The sequence below is a fragment of the Loxodonta africana genome, chromosome 3 (assembly GCF_030014295.1).
Source record: "Loxodonta africana isolate mLoxAfr1 chromosome 3, mLoxAfr1.hap2, whole genome shotgun sequence".
NCBI lineage: Eukaryota > Metazoa > Chordata > Mammalia > Proboscidea > Elephantidae > Loxodonta > Loxodonta africana.
Window position 1 is genome coordinate 19,439,448 of NC_087344.1, and position 15,864 is coordinate 19,455,311.

The following is a 15,864-nucleotide window of genomic DNA, read 5'->3' on the forward strand; positions in this document are numbered from 1 at the left end:
GCATGAATTTCCAACAAATATTTCTATATTAATGGATTTCATAGGCCTAGCACACACTGGATGCAGGCAGTTGTCAATTTGGTTACAATCTCCCATATGAAGAGTGCTTAGATAGCTCCATGGGATTAAATCCATTTTCCATAAGAAATTTCTTTGCTATAACCCCCCAGCAGCCATGACTGATTACTGTGGGTGCGGCCAGAATTACAGTTGCTATAGAACATACAAATATTGACTGTTATAAAAAAAAAAAAAACTTCTGTTTTGACAGTATGACAAGATTAAACTAGGGAAGAACTTCCAAGCTAGTTGCAGTTCTTGATTTTTTGAGAGATGCTTTGCTCTACCTAATTTATACCACATACATTGTCTTCCTTGCATACACTGATTAGTGAACACTGCCCTTGATCACTTGGTTAGTGGGATTCATTTCTGCCTCAGGAAAAGGGCTTGTACTGGTGGGGGAGAGAGAGCATTATAATTAGTAGGAAAATAGGCCAATACTTCTAAGGGCAGACATTGTTGACAGGATTTACATTGTGAAAAATATATAGTGCAGCTTAAGAAAGAGCAAGAGCTTGCCAAAGTGATGCGGGGGCGTTTCAAATATTGAGTTCCAATCACTTAAGGCTGTCCAGAGTCATTCTCCGAATTTATTCTCCAGCTGAATCGATGGACCCCCATTATCAATTTCTACATCATTCCCAATACCTCCTCCTTTTCCTACTAGCCACTTGTACTGATATACAAAATGTGACGCTGAGCTGGCAAAACAAGACATGTATTTCTGCAAATAAAACTGAATAAATCTCAGTGGCCCCCTGCCATTCCTGGCTGCTGACAGAGGGAGAGGCTGGGGTCCCAATCTGAGGCAAACTCGGCTGGTCAGCAATCTCTTGCAGCTTCTCCACATTCAAGAAGCTTAGTTTTGACACTCCCTGGAGGAAACCGGTTCCCTCTGGGCTCCACCACTGCTGCTGATGGTGTGGGATGAGGAAGAAGCCTCACAGACACACTGGAGAAATGTTCTAAACTGCAGCACGTCACTGTTGCTCACCCTGGAGCACAGTTCAGAGTCCTGGTTGGGCTGCACCGAGTCTATCCTGGATTCGTGTTGCAGGTAGGACTGGGCTAGGGAGACTGAGGTACAAGCAGATGCCATGGAGGCCCCTGATCCTGAATCAGATAGACTATCCAAAGCATTGTGGATGTTGCCCTGGCCAAGTCTAGTCTTCACTAAAGGTGTGGAATTGCCACTTCCCTGTTTGCTGGTGAAGACGTTGCTATTCACACAGGGGACAGGAGTAGTCTTCTTTCTCTCCAGGATGGGTAGAGAGCTGACAGGTGTGCTGTTGTGCTGCTCCTCTTCTGCCCTGACTCCTGGTCCTCCTCAGGCCACTTATTTTTTGGCATAATTGCAGGAGGAATCTTAGGTAGGCCTCATGGACTAAATTATGTCCCCCCCAAAATGCATGTTATCACCTTAGCTGGGTCATGATTCCCTCTATTCTGTGATTGTCCTCCATTCCGGGATTGTAATTTTATGTTAAAGAGGATTAGGATGGGATGGTACCACCACTCTTACCCAGGTCACATCCCTGATCCAATGTAAAAGCAGTTACCCTGGGGTGTGGTCTGTACCACCTCTAATGTCTCAAGAGATAAAAAGGGAAGGGAAGCAAGCAGAGAGTTGGGGACCTGATACCACCAATAAGGCAGCACCAGGAGCGAAATGCATCCTTTGGACCCGGTGTCCCTGCACCTGAGATGCTCCTCTATCAGGGGAAAATTGATGAGAAGACTGACAGAGAAAGAAAGTCTTCCCCTGGAGCTGACACCCTGAATTTGGACGTTTCTTCTACTGTACTGTGAAAAAATAAATTTATCTTTGTTAAAGCCATCCACTTGTGGTATTTCTATTACAGCAGTGCTAGATGACTAAGACAGTCGGAATGGCAGGCTCGCTCTACCTCCTCTGCTTGGATTAGCACAAGAGGGTACACTGTACACCATGGGATGAACATCCACTGCAGGCTGCTATGGCCCTCTGTCTCAGGTGTTTTATGACCCAGGAACAGATAGGTGACTATCACAACACTGTACTTTGGCATCATCAATAAGCACTGAATCTCTTGCCATGTGTAACACATCACCTCAACCCACTGGGGGCACTATAATCTGGGAGTGCTCCACATACAGCTTTTGTTCTTCATGACCCACCATCATCCACGGATGTGTCAGAATTGCCTCTGAAGTACCTCTCTCAATAGGGTCATGAATGAAAATTTTGCTCAGCAGGTGTTCATACTGCATAGTCATATGGAAGGGAAAGTCCCTTCACTACCTCCTGCCATAGCATCATGAAGGCATTTCCAACAAGAGGCAGGGATCCACCTACCAACAAATACAAGATGACTCCCAGGCTCAACACGTCCACTGGGGGGTCTGTCATACTTTTCTCCCTGAAGAGTTCTAGGGCAGAATAAAGGAAGTGAGACTGCCACAGGAGGTATACAGCTTGTTGCCCAGGCTGAATTCATTTCCAAGGTCAAGACCTGAAAGTTTGCTGTGCCTTTTCTTATCCAATAGTAGGTTGTCTGTTTTCAGGCCCCTCTGAACCATACCCTTTTTATGACAATCCTGCACCGCTGACACTATCTGGCAGAATTTGGTGGCTTGAGCCCCTTTTTCCCTCATCCTGCCATGAGCCCTTGCATGATGAAACACCTCCCCTACGCTCACTTAATCCATCACTATGTGGAGTGTGTTCTCATTCTTGATGACTTCAAACAATTTCACAGTAAACACTCCCACAGCTCCATGAAGGCATTTCCACCAAAAGGCAGGGATCCACTCACCAACAAATACAAGATGACTCCCAGGCTCCACATATCCACTGGGAAGTCCATCGTACTCTTCTCCCTTGAAGAGTTCTAAGGCAGAATAAAGAAAAGGTATAAGTGAAAGCCTTCATAATATTTACCTCTCAGCATAGTCTGTGGATGCTGCAAGAGGTTGCTGGGTCTCCCTTAATGATCATACCTTATTCCCAGTGAGGAGCTTTGGCCAACTTCACCTTGGTGAAGGTACCTTTGCAGAGGTTTTTGAGCATCTGGTAGTCTCACACATGGATGTCCACCTCATAAGAAATGGCTGAGAGGGCCCTGCATCATCTTGGACTTGGGGCAAGTCTTACTTAAAAATTTTTTTTTTTTTTTTAAATCTTACTTAGCTTAGGGCAATCGGGTCCCAACATAGGATTCAAAGTGGTAAAAAAGGATGACTAAATAAAAACTGGGCCCCTGGGTGGCACAAATTGTTAAGCCCTGTATTAGTAGATAAAAGGTTGGTAGTTCAAACCCACCCAGTGGCATCTCCAAAGTAAGGCCCTGTAACCACTTCTGAAACGTCACAACCTTGAAAACCCGTTTGGGGTTGCTGCAAGTTGTTATCTACTCAACAGGAAGTAGTAAAATGCAAATAAAAACATACTTAAAGAAGAAAAAGTTGAGAAAAAACATATATAAACAAGAAAAAATTAATACAAAAAAAAGAAAATGAAAAAGTGATAAAAATCACTTTTATTTTGGCGGTTAGTCTGTGGCCGTTGGATGAGCTCTGCTGGGCCTTGTCAGTGATCCTGCCTGTGAAGGTGGCCATGTTTGGATTCTGGTCTACTGAGTTCCAGTCTCTCATTCAGAGCCCTATCAAAGGGCAAAGATAAAATGAATCAAGTGGGAAAGTTCAGGAAGATGGTGAGATAGTTATATGAAGCTCTTATCCCACCAAAGGGGGGAAAAAACCTAGAAGGTATTGCTAGCCTGTGAGTATCCTGAAAAGAGTCAACAGTTGACATCAACACAGCAAATGCTGAATCAAGGAAAAGATGGCTTCAAAAAGGTAAGGAATCTTTGTGGTCTCTTTTCTTGCCTTTGCCCCATCTCCTCCCCAACTCAGTGGTCATCTTACAGCAGCAGCACTTGCTTCTGATCCCAGGGTGGGACCCTGTTCCTGGCTCCAGTTAGAGTACAGAAAATCATTGTGTGTGTCGGTTCTAATCTTTGTGGGGGATGCCTGAAGGACAAATGCAAGGAGCTCGTCTCTTTTACCTAACTTATGACAAAGGCTGGTAGGATGGCAGGCATTTATAAGAAAGATTGCAAGAGGAACTAACAGCCCATAGAGAGCTGAGGCTAAAAATTATGCTCAAAACATACGATAGATTGCCTACGGCCTGGCAGCCAAAACTGGGAAGTATTTCTTTGGAAAATCAGGACATTCAAAAGCAACTGTGTGTTTGGGGAAATTTAGCAGGCTACACATACCTAGAGCAAAATTTATATTCAGAAACTACCTGAGAAAGATCTACACTTCTTTCTCACTCTTTCAGTATTTCAGGAGTGCCCCAGCACACAGCCAATCTGCACAGACTGGGAGAGGTATCTGTGGGGTTTGTTTTGATTTATTTTCTTTGTTTGCTTTTTCTATGTATTTTCAGCTGCTCTCATTTCAAATTCGCTGTAAAAACACTAGATGGGAATTTGCATTTTCCATTCCACTATAAAACGAGCTCAGATGTCCCCTGCACGCTCACAATAAGAAAAACCTGAAAAGCAACAACTCTTATTAGCTCTCTCAGAGATCTGAACTTACACAAGAAACTGCTATCCCAGAAGCTGGAGATACAGATGGACTACTACAAAGAATCACTGCTTACTGGAAACGGAGAATGTCACCACAATTCCTTCCACCTCCTGACCTAGAATCATATGTTATTACCTGAAGATGTCTTGATTCCAACTGATAGCAGTGCAATGTGATAGAGAAGAACATCCCCATAGGATTTTCTAGCCTGTATATTTTATGGAGGCAAATAGGCAAGTGTTTTCTTCTACGGAGTCACTGGCTGGATTTAAATCACCAACCTGTTGGTTAGCAGCCAAGCGCTTAACTATTATGCCACTAGGGCTCCTTACTTCAATGCTAATTGACTAATCCCTGGAGACCGAGAGATAGAAATTTCACAGGGCCTAGCCTTATGGTACCTTCACACTTCGGTGAATTTCTCATAAAGGAGACCCACTAGGTTTTCACTGTCAAGCTGTAAGTAAAAGTCTCTCTTAATTCCAGGTGTTAAAAAAAAAAAAAGTAAACAACTGGAAACAGTACTGTGTTCTTGACAATGGTCTACCCTCAAGGGAAACGGTTCTACTACCCTTTTAACCAACTTAATCAACTTCCAGGTTTTAGAGCCTAATAGACTTGAGGAAGGGGAAATAACAAACACCATCTAACCTGCCACATAGGGGGAAAACTGCCTAACCTCACTCCTCATCGAACATACCAAAAAAAAAAAAAAAAAACCCAGTGCTGTCGAGTCGATTCTGACACATTGTACCCTATAAGACATAGTAGAACTGCCCCGTAGAGTTTCCAAGGAGCGCCTGGCAGATTCGAACTGCTGACCCATTAGTTAGCACCCGTAGCACTTAACCACTACACCACCAGGGATTTCTCATCAAGCATAGGCTTGACAAAAATGTGGAAACACACACAGATGGAAGAGACTGGGTAAACAACAGGAGAAGGGTCAGATATGGCACCCATGTTAGAATTATTAGACCAGGAAATTAAAATCACAACATCATAAGGGCTGTGTATAAAAAGTGGACAACATGCAAGAATAGAATGGTAAACAAAGTGAACAGACTGAAACTCTAAGAAATATTCAAAAAATATGAGAAATGAAAAACAGTAACAGAAATGAAAAAATGGCACTGATTGACTTATTAGTAGGTTGCACATGTTCAAGGAAAGAATCAGTAAGGTTGAAGATTTATCAGTGGAAACTTGTCAAATTGAAAAGAAAAAAGAGTGAAAGAGAATAAGAAACCTGGGACAATTGCAAAAGGTCTAATATATGCATAGAGGGAATACCAGAAGGAGAAGAGAGAAAGGAACAGAGGAAATATTTGAAGTTTTCATGGCAGAGTATTATCCAAAATTGTTGCCAGACACCAAATCACAGATCGAGGTACCCAGAGAACGCCAAGCAGGATAAATACCAAAACACCTCAACCTAGGAATAGCATATTTAAAGTGCAGATAATTACACAAAGAGGAAAAACTTACATCAACAAGAGGAAACAAAAACACTACACCTGTAAAGGAACAAGGATTAGAATTCATCAGACCTTCCCAGAAACCATGCAAGCAAGAAGAGTGTGCAGTGATAAACGTAAAGTGTGAAAAGAAAACTCTAGCTGAATACAAGCTAAACAACAGATATTTCAGTGACTACATATAAACAAGAATACATTCTTTCCAAAAAGTCACTAAACAAATACAATAATATAACCTTCAAGAATTTAATTAAAAAAAAAATTAAAAGGGAAAGGTGCATAATCTGATTTCCAGGTTACCACTTTATAATTTTAAAATGTCCACTTTCAAAAAAAAAATCACAACACATACAACAAAAAGAAAATTTGTTCCATTCAAAGAAACAAAATAAACTGGCAGAAAAGGTTCCAGTCCACACATCACACTTACTAGACAAAGACTTCAAAATGACTGTCTTAAACATGCCTAAAGAGACAAAGGAAAACATGGAGAAATAACTAAAGGAAATCAGGAAAACTATGAAAGAAAATGAGACTATTAATAAAGAGATAGAAAGTATAAAAAGAAACAAAAAAAAAAATTCAGCAGCTCAATAGTGCAACCACTGAAAAAAAAATTTACAAAAGAATGCAAACATTTCAGCAGGAAGAAGAAACTCTCAACAAATTTGAAAAAAGGCAAATCGAAATTACTGAGTTTCAAGACGAAAAAAAAATGAAAACAAGTAAACAAAGCCTATGAGATCAGCTAGACACAATCAAGATGACCAGCACTGCTACCTCCAAAGGAGAGGAGGGGGAGAAAGTGACAAAAATCATACTTGAAGAAATGATAACTAAAAAGTTCCAATATTTGATGATAGATGTGAATCTACAAAACCAAAAAAAAAAAATTTTTAAAGAAAATGCACTCAAAAAAAAACAAAACACTCATATTAAAAGCGAAATCTAGACCATCACTCTTTTTCAAATAGCATCTGGAAAAGAAAATACTTAGGAATAAATTGAACTTAGGAGGCAAAAGCTTATACACTGAAAACTACAAAATACTGCTGAAAGAAATTCAAGAAGACCTAAATAAATGGAAAGGAATACCGTTTTCATGCAGTGCAAGACTTAATATTGTCAAAATGGCAATTCTACCAAATTCATCTACAGATTCAGTGTAATCCTGACGAAAATTCTAAAAGCCATTTTTGTACATTAACGGAAAAGCCAAACCTCAAGTTCACCTTGAATTGCTAGGGGCCCTGAATAGCTAAAATAATCTTCAAACACACGGATCAAAGTCAGGTGACTCACACTTCTCAACTTCAAAACAATTGCAAAGCTTCAGTAATCCAAACTGTGTGCTTTGGCACATGAATGGACATACAGACCAACAGAATGGAACTGAAACTCTACAAATAAACCCAATCATATCTGGTCAATTCATTTTCAACAAGGATGCCAAATCCATTCAATGGGAAAAGAAGAGTCTCTTCAACAAATGGTACAAAGAAAACTGGATTTCCACATGCAAGAGAATGAAGCTCAACTTTTACCTCACACCAGACAAATAACTCAAAATGATCAGCGAACTAACTAAAGATAATAAATAGAAGAAATTATGGGGATTTGGCAATGGGTATTTACATATGACACAAAAAGCATAAACGACAAGATAACAAATTGGATTACGTAGAAATTACAAATCTTGTCCATCACTGTTTAGGAAGCATTGAGTTTCTGTTTATAGGACAGAAAATTTGGCAATGGATATTGGTGACAGTTGCACAACATGATTGATGTAATTGGTGTCACTGAACTGTGTACGTGAAGATGCTGAACTGGCAAATGCTTTCTTTATATAGTTTTACAACAATAAAAAAGGTAAAAATAATCTTTAAGAAGTAAACACGTTCTAAGGGAAAAAAAGACATTATCAAGAAATTAAAAAGAAACACTGGGGGTGGAGTGAAGATGGCAGAATAGACAGACGCTTCTGTTGAGCCCTCTTTACAACAAAGACCCGAAAAAACAAGTGAAACGAATATATGTGTGACAAGCTGGGAGCCCTGAGCGTCAAAGGCAAGCTTAGACAATGAACTCAGGGGTAGGAGAAGGAAGAGACCATTCAGAAGCGCAGAGGAGTTACCGGACGTGAATCACGGGGAGCCCTCAGGCAACATTCCCAGAGCGGCTACGGCGGTGGCAGCGGCGGTGGACGGCTGGACCCAGCATTCAGATGCAGTTCCTTCAGAGAGAAGCAGCGGGCCACACAGCCTGCTCACACCTCCGGAACCTACGGAGAAGGGCACTCTCGGCAAAAGGTAACTACTTGAGTATATTTTACCACCCCACCCCCACCCCCAACCCAGCTTCAGCAGCCGAATTCCGGGGCCTGAGATAGACCCTGATGAGCACCTGGAGTCGTCCTCCTGGCCTTATGGAAGGAAAAAATTTGTATCTGGGGGGAAAAGATAATTTGCTACCTCCATTAACTGGGGAAGTTCAGGACAGAAGCGGCTCCTGTCCAGGTATAAACCATCCGTGGACCCTGAGCACCTTTCCCTTCTGCATGGACCTGTTTGGGCTTATTTCAGGAGAAAAGGCCCTTGTAGGCAAACTCCAACCATTTTAGCGGTGCGGTGGACAGCTGGGTATTTGACGTTTGATATTGCTTTGCCTATGAAACAAAATCCTCACCTACCCAGAACAGGGTCCTGATGACTGCTGGCTCCACTTGGGTTGCCCAGCCACGCGGGACACTCGTCCAGGGAAAACTGCTACCTACCAGTCCTTACACCAAAAACTTCGGGTGCCCGTGGTCCCTCTGCAGAGCCCATCCACCACCGCGCTCTAGGGAACAGAGACACATTTTCCTCAGGGACACTTGGGGGTCAGTTTTCAGTCCCCTGCCTTGTTCAGAGCATGACCCTCTGCTACAATCAGATACCGGTATATACGCCAATCACCCCTGCCCCTCTCAGACTGTAGGACAGAGCCTGTACCACACACTTGATATCAGCTACCTGGAAACCTGAGCTGAATTCATACAAGAAAACTGAATGGACTACTAGACTGATATACCTGATAACACCTCTACCCAGCTAAGGACAGGACACCAGAGCTGCAAAGGAGAAAATAATCCAGCTACTCACTCAGGCAACCCATAGGGGTATACCAAAACAAAACAAAACAAAGCAAGCAGCTACGACACAGTAAGCAACCATAAACTAATACAATAACTTATACATAGCTCGGAGACAACAGTCAATATCAAGTCACATAAAGAAACAGGCCATGATCACCTCAACAGGCTCTCAAAACAAAGAATCCAGGGATCTTTTAGATGAAAGTGCATCCCTGGAATTACCAGATGCAGCACACAAAAGAACCTTTCAAGGCATCAGGAAGGAAATGAGGCAATATGCAGAACAAGCCAAGGAACACACAAAAAAAGCAACAGAAGAAATCAGAAAGATTATTCAGGAATATAATGAAAAGTTTAATAAGCTGGAAAAATCCGTAGACAGACAGCAATCAGAAATTCAGAAGATTAACAATAAAATTACAGAATTAGATAACTCAATCGAAAGTCACAGGAGCACAAGTGAGCAAGTAGAAGCTAGAATTTCTGAACTTGAAGATAAATCACTTGGCACTAATATATTTGAAGAAAAATCAGATAAAAGAATTTTTAAAAATGAAGAAACCTTAAGAATCATGGGGGACTCTATCAAGAGAAATGACCTACGACTGATTGGAGTACCAGAACAGGGAGGGAGAACAGAAAATGCAGAGAAAATTGTTGAGGATTTGTTGCCAGAAAACTTCCCCGATAGTGTGAAAGATGAGAAGATATCTATCCGAGATTCTCATGAAACTCCACATAAGGTAGATCTTAAAAGAAAGTCGCCTAGCTTGCCAAAAACAAAGATAAAGAGACAATTATAAGAGCAGCAAGGGATAAAAGAAAAGTCACCTACAAGGGAGAGCCAATAGGAAAATTCTCAGACTACTCGGCAGAAACCATGCAGGCAAGAAGGCAATGGAATGACATATTTAAAAAACTGAAGGAAAAAAATTGCCTGCCGAAAATCATATACCCATCAAAACTGCCTCTTAAATGAAGGTGAAATTAAGACATTTCCAGATAAACACAACTTGAGGGAATTCATAAAAACCAAACCAAAACTATAATAAATACTAAAGGGAGTTCTTTGGTTAGAAAATCAATAACATCAGGTATCGACCCAAGACTAGAACACGGGGCAGAGCGACCAGAAGTCAACCCAGACAGGGAAATCCAAAAAAAAAAAAAAGCAAGATTCAAAAAAAAAAAAGCCCAACACAGGGTAACGGCGATGTTATTATATAAAAGAAGACAACATTAAAATAATAAAGAGGGACTTAAGAAATGTAACCATACACCTTCCATATGGAGAAGAAGATACGGCGATACAAAGAAATAAAAGTTAGGTTTAAATTGAGAAAAACAGGGGTAAATAATGAGGTAACAATAAAGGAGACAAACTATCCCACTCATCAAAATAAAATAGAAGGGAAAAATACAGGCTCAGCAGAAACAAAATCAGCAACAACAAATATGAGGAAAGGACAATAGACAAAGAAAATCTACTCAGCACATGAAATCAAGTGGGAAAAAAAAGCTGTCAAAACACAAAAAAAGACATCAAAATGATAGCACTGAAGTCATACCTATCCATAATTACCCTGAAACTAAATGGACTAAATGCACCAATAAAGAGACAGAGAGTGGCAGAATGGATTAAAAAACAAGATCCGTCTATCTGCTGCCTACAAGAGACACACCTTAGACTTAGAGACACAAACAAACCAAAACTCAAAGGATGGAAAAAAATAGATCAAGCAAACAACAATCAAAAAAGAGGAGGAGTGGCAAAATTAATTTCTGACAAAATAGACTTTAAAGTTAAATCCATCAGAAAGAAGGAAGGACGCTATATAACGATTAAAGGGACAATACACCAAGAAGATATAACCATAATAAATATTTATGCACCCAATGACAGGGCTTCAAGATACATAAAACAAACTCTATCAGCATTGAAAAGTGAGATAGCTCCACAATAATACTAGGAGACTTCAACACACCACTTTCGGTGAAGGACAGGACATCCAGAAAGAAGCTCAGTAAAGACATGGAAGATCTAAATGCCACAACCAACCAACTTGACCTGGTAGACATATGCAGAACACTCCACACCACGCCAACCAACTATACTTTCTTTTCTAGTGCACATGGAATATTCTGTACAATAGACCACATATTAGGTCATAAAGCAAGCCTTAGCAAAATCCAAATCACTGAAATATTACAAAGCATCTTCTCTGACCATAAGGCCATAAAAGTGGAAATCAAGACCAGGAAAAGCAGGGAAAAGAAATCAAACACTTGGAAACTGAACAATACCCTGCTCAGAAAAGACTGGATTTTAGAAGACATTCAGGGTGGAATAAAGAAATTCTGACAATCCAATGAGAATGAAAACACTTCCTATCAGAACCTTTGGGACACAGCAAAAGTGGTGCTCGGAGGCCAATTTATATCAATAAATGCACACATCCAAAAAGAAGAAAGAGCCAAAATCAAAGAACTATCCCTACAACTTGAACAAAGAGAAAGACAGCAACAAAAGAAACCCACAGGCAACAGAAGAAAACAAAAAATAAAAATTAGAGCTGAACTAAATGAAATAGAAAACAGAAAACCAATTGAAAGAATTAACAAGACCAAAGGCTGGTTCCTTGAAAAAAATCAACAAAAGTGATAAACCATTGGCCAAATTGACAAAAGAAAAACAGGAGAGGAAGCAAAATAACCCGATTAAGAAATGAGATGGGCAATATTACAACAGACACAACAGAAATTAAAAAAAATCATATCAGATTACTATGAAAAACTAAAACAAATTTGAAAACCTAGAAGAAATGGATGAATTCCTAGAAACATACTACCTACCTAAACCAACACAGAGGTAGAACAACTAAATAGACCCATAACGAAAGAAGAGATTGAAAAGGTAATCAAAAAAACCCCAACAAAAAAAAAGCCCTGGTCCGAACGGCTTCACTACAGAGTTCTACCAAACTTTCAGAGAAGAGTTAACACCACAACTACTAAAGGTATTTCAGAGCATAGAAAAGGATGGAATACTACCAAACTCATTCTGTGAAGCCACCATATCCCTGATACCAAAGCCAGGTAAAGACACCACAAGAAAAGAAAATTATAGACCTATATCCCTCATGAATGTAGATGCAAAAATCCTCAACAAAATTCTAGCCAATAGAATTCAACAACATATCAAAAAAATAATTCACCATGACCAAGTGGGATTCATACCATGGACGGTTCAACATTAGAAAAACAATTAATGTAATCCACCACATAAACGAAAGACAACAATCACATGATTTTACCAACTGATGCAGAAAAGGCACTTGAAAAAGTTCAACACTCATTCATGATAAAAACTCTCAGCAAAATAGGAATAGAAGGAAAATTTCTCAACATAATAAAGGGCATTTATACAAAGCCAACATCCAACATCACCCTAAATGGAAAGAGCCTGAAAACATTCCCATTGAGATCGGGAACTAGACAAGGATGCCCTTTATCACCACTCGTATTCAACATTGTGTTGGAAGTCCTAGACAGAGCAATTAGGTTAGAAAAAGAAATAAAGGGCATCCAGATTGGCAAGGAAGAAATTAAAGTATCTCTATTTGCAGATGACATGATCTCATACACAGAAAACCCTAAGGAATCCTCCAGAAAACTACTGAAACGAATACAAGAGTTCAGCAGAGTATCGGGACACACGATAAACATACAAAACTCAGTTGGACTCCTCTACACGAACAAAAAGAACATCAAAGAGGAAATCACCAAATCAATGCCATTTACGGTAGCCCCCAAAAGATAAAATAATAAATCTTACCGGAAATGTAAAAGGCTTACACAAAGAAAACTACAGTACGCTTCTGCAAGAAACCAAAAGAGACTTACATAAGTGGAAGAACATACCTTGCTCATGGATAGGAAGGCTTAACATATAAAAATGTCTATTCTACCAAAAGGGATCTATACATTTAATGCAATTCTGATCCAAATCCCACGGACATTCTTTAATGGCATGGAGAAACAAATAAGGCATTACTGAAAAAGAAGAACAAAGTGGGAGGCCTTACTTGACCTGATTTTAGAACCTACTATACCACCACAGTAGTCAAAACAGCCTGGTATTGTTACAACAACAGATACATGGACCAAAGGAACAGAATTGAGAATCCAGACATAAATCCATCCACATATAAGCAGTTGATATTTGACAAAGGCCCCAAAACGGTTAAATGGGGAAAAGACAATCTTTTTAACAAATGGTGCTGGCAGAACTGGATATCCATCTGCAAAAAAATGAAACCACACCCATACCTCACTCCATGCACAAAAACTAACTCAAAATGGATCAAAGAACTAAACATAAAATATAAAACGGTAAAGATCATGGAAGAAAAAATAGGGACAACATTAGGAGCCCTAATACATGGCATAAACAGTATAAAAAAAATTTTTTTTTTTATACAAAACATTATAAAGAACGTAGAAGAAAAACTAGATAACCGGGAGCTCCTAAAAATCAAACACTTATGCTCATCCAAAGACTTCACCAAAAGAGTAAAAAGTCTACCTACAGACTGCGAAAAAGTTTTTAGCTAGGACATTTCTGATCAGCACCTGATCTCTAAAACCTACATGATACTGCAAAAACTCCACTGCAAAAAGACAACTAACCCAATTAAAAAATGGGCAAAAGATGTGAATAGACACTTCACTAGAGAAGACATTCAGGTAGCTAATAGATACATGAGGAAATGTTCACCCTCATTAGCCATTAGAGAAATGCAGATCAAAACTACAATGAGATTTCATCTCACTCCAACAAGGCTGGCATTAATCCAAAAAACACAAAATAAGAAATGTTGGAGAGGCTCTGGAGAGACTGGAACACTTCTACACTGCTGGTGGGAATGTCAAATGGTATAACCACTTTGGAAACTGATTTGGCGCTTCCTTGAAAAGTTAGAAACAGAACTGCCATGAAAAAAAAAAAATAACAACTACCATACGATCCAGCAATCTCACTCCTTGGAATATATCCTAGAGAAATAAGAGAATTTACAGGAAGAGATATATGCACACCCATGTTTACTGCAGCACTGTTTACAATAGCAAAAACATAGAAGCAACCAAAGTGCCCATCAACGGATGAATGGATAAATAAACTATAGTATATTCACACAATGGAATACTACGTATCGATAAAGAACAGTAAGGAATCTGTGAAACATTTCATAACATGGAGGAACCTGGAAGGCACTATGCTGAGTGAAATTTCTCAGTTGCAAAAGGACAAATATTGTATAAGACCCTTATTATAAGAATTTGAGAAACAGTTTAAACTGAGAAGAAAACATTCTTTTGAGGTTATGAGAAAGGGGAAGGAGAGAGGGTGGGAGAGGGGTGTTTACTAATTAAGTAGTAGATAAGAACTACTTTAGGTGAAGGGAAAGACAGCACACAATGCAGGCGAAGTCAGCACAATTGGACTAAACCAAAAGCAAAGAACTTTCCTGAATAAACTGAATACTTTGAAGGCCAGCGTAGCAGGAGTAGGGGTGTGGAGACGATGGTTTCAGGGGACATCTAAGTCAATTGGCACAATAAAATCTATTATCAAAATATTCTGCATCTCACTTTGAAGAGTGGCATCTGGGGTCTTAAACGCTAGCAAGCTGCCATCTAAGATGCATCAATTGGTCTCAAACCACCAGGATCAAAGGAGAATGAAGAATAGCAAGGACTCAAGGTGATTAGGAGCCCAAGAGACAGAAAGGGCCACATGAACCAGCAACTATATCATCCTGAGACCAGAAGAACTAGATGGTGCCCAGCTACAGCCGATGACTGCCCTGACAGGGAACACAACACGGAACCCCTGAGGGAGCAGGAGAGCAGTGGGATGCAGACCCCAAATTCTCATAAGACCAGACTTAATGGTCTGCCTGAGACTGGAAGGACCCCGGTGGTTATGGCCCCCAGACCTTCTCTTGCCCCAGGACAGGAACCATTCCCGAAGCCAACTCTTCAGACATGGATTGGACTGGACAATGGGTTGGAGATGGATGCTGGTGAGGAGTGAGCTTCTTGGATCAGGTGGACACTTGAGACTATGTTGGCATCTCCTGCCTGGAGGGGTGATGAGAGGATGGAGGGGGTTAGAAGCTGGCGAAAAGGACATGAAAAGAGAGTGGAGGGAGAGAGCTGGCAGTCTCATTACGGGGAGAGTAATTGGGAGTGTGTAGCAAGGTGTATATAGGTTTTTGTGTGACAGACTGACTTGATTTGTAAACTTTCACTTAAAGCACAATAAAAAATCATTACAAAAAAAAAAAAGAAACCCTATAGCAGAAAATGTCTGCAAGTCATATAACTTATAAGAGTATAAGATTCAAAATATGTATACAATTCCTAAAACTCAAGAACAAAAAGACCAATATACCAATTTAAAACTGAGCAAAGGACTTGAATAGATAGTTCTGTAAAGAAGGTATATAAATCATTAAGAAGCATAAGAAACAGTGCTAAATGTCATTAGCCCTTAGAGAAATGCAAATCAAAACCAAAATGAGATACCACTTCATACCTAAT

At 40.0% G+C, this 15,864-nt stretch overlaps 1 long non-coding RNA gene across 1 annotated transcript in view; it reads right to left on the reverse strand.

The window, feature by feature from the left end:
- Nucleotides 1-10,428, reverse strand: part of LOC135230640 (uncharacterized) — a 34,214-nt gene extending 23,786 nt beyond the window's left edge. Inside the window, exons 1-2 of the long non-coding RNA XR_010321219.1 lie at nucleotides 8,260-10,428; nucleotides 2,859-2,933 (exon numbers count right to left, since the gene is read on the reverse strand). This is a non-coding gene — a long non-coding RNA (uncharacterized LOC135230640). The remainder of the gene's footprint in view (nucleotides 1-2,858; nucleotides 2,934-8,259) is intronic.
- Nucleotides 10,429-15,864: the final 5,436 nt, after the last annotated feature.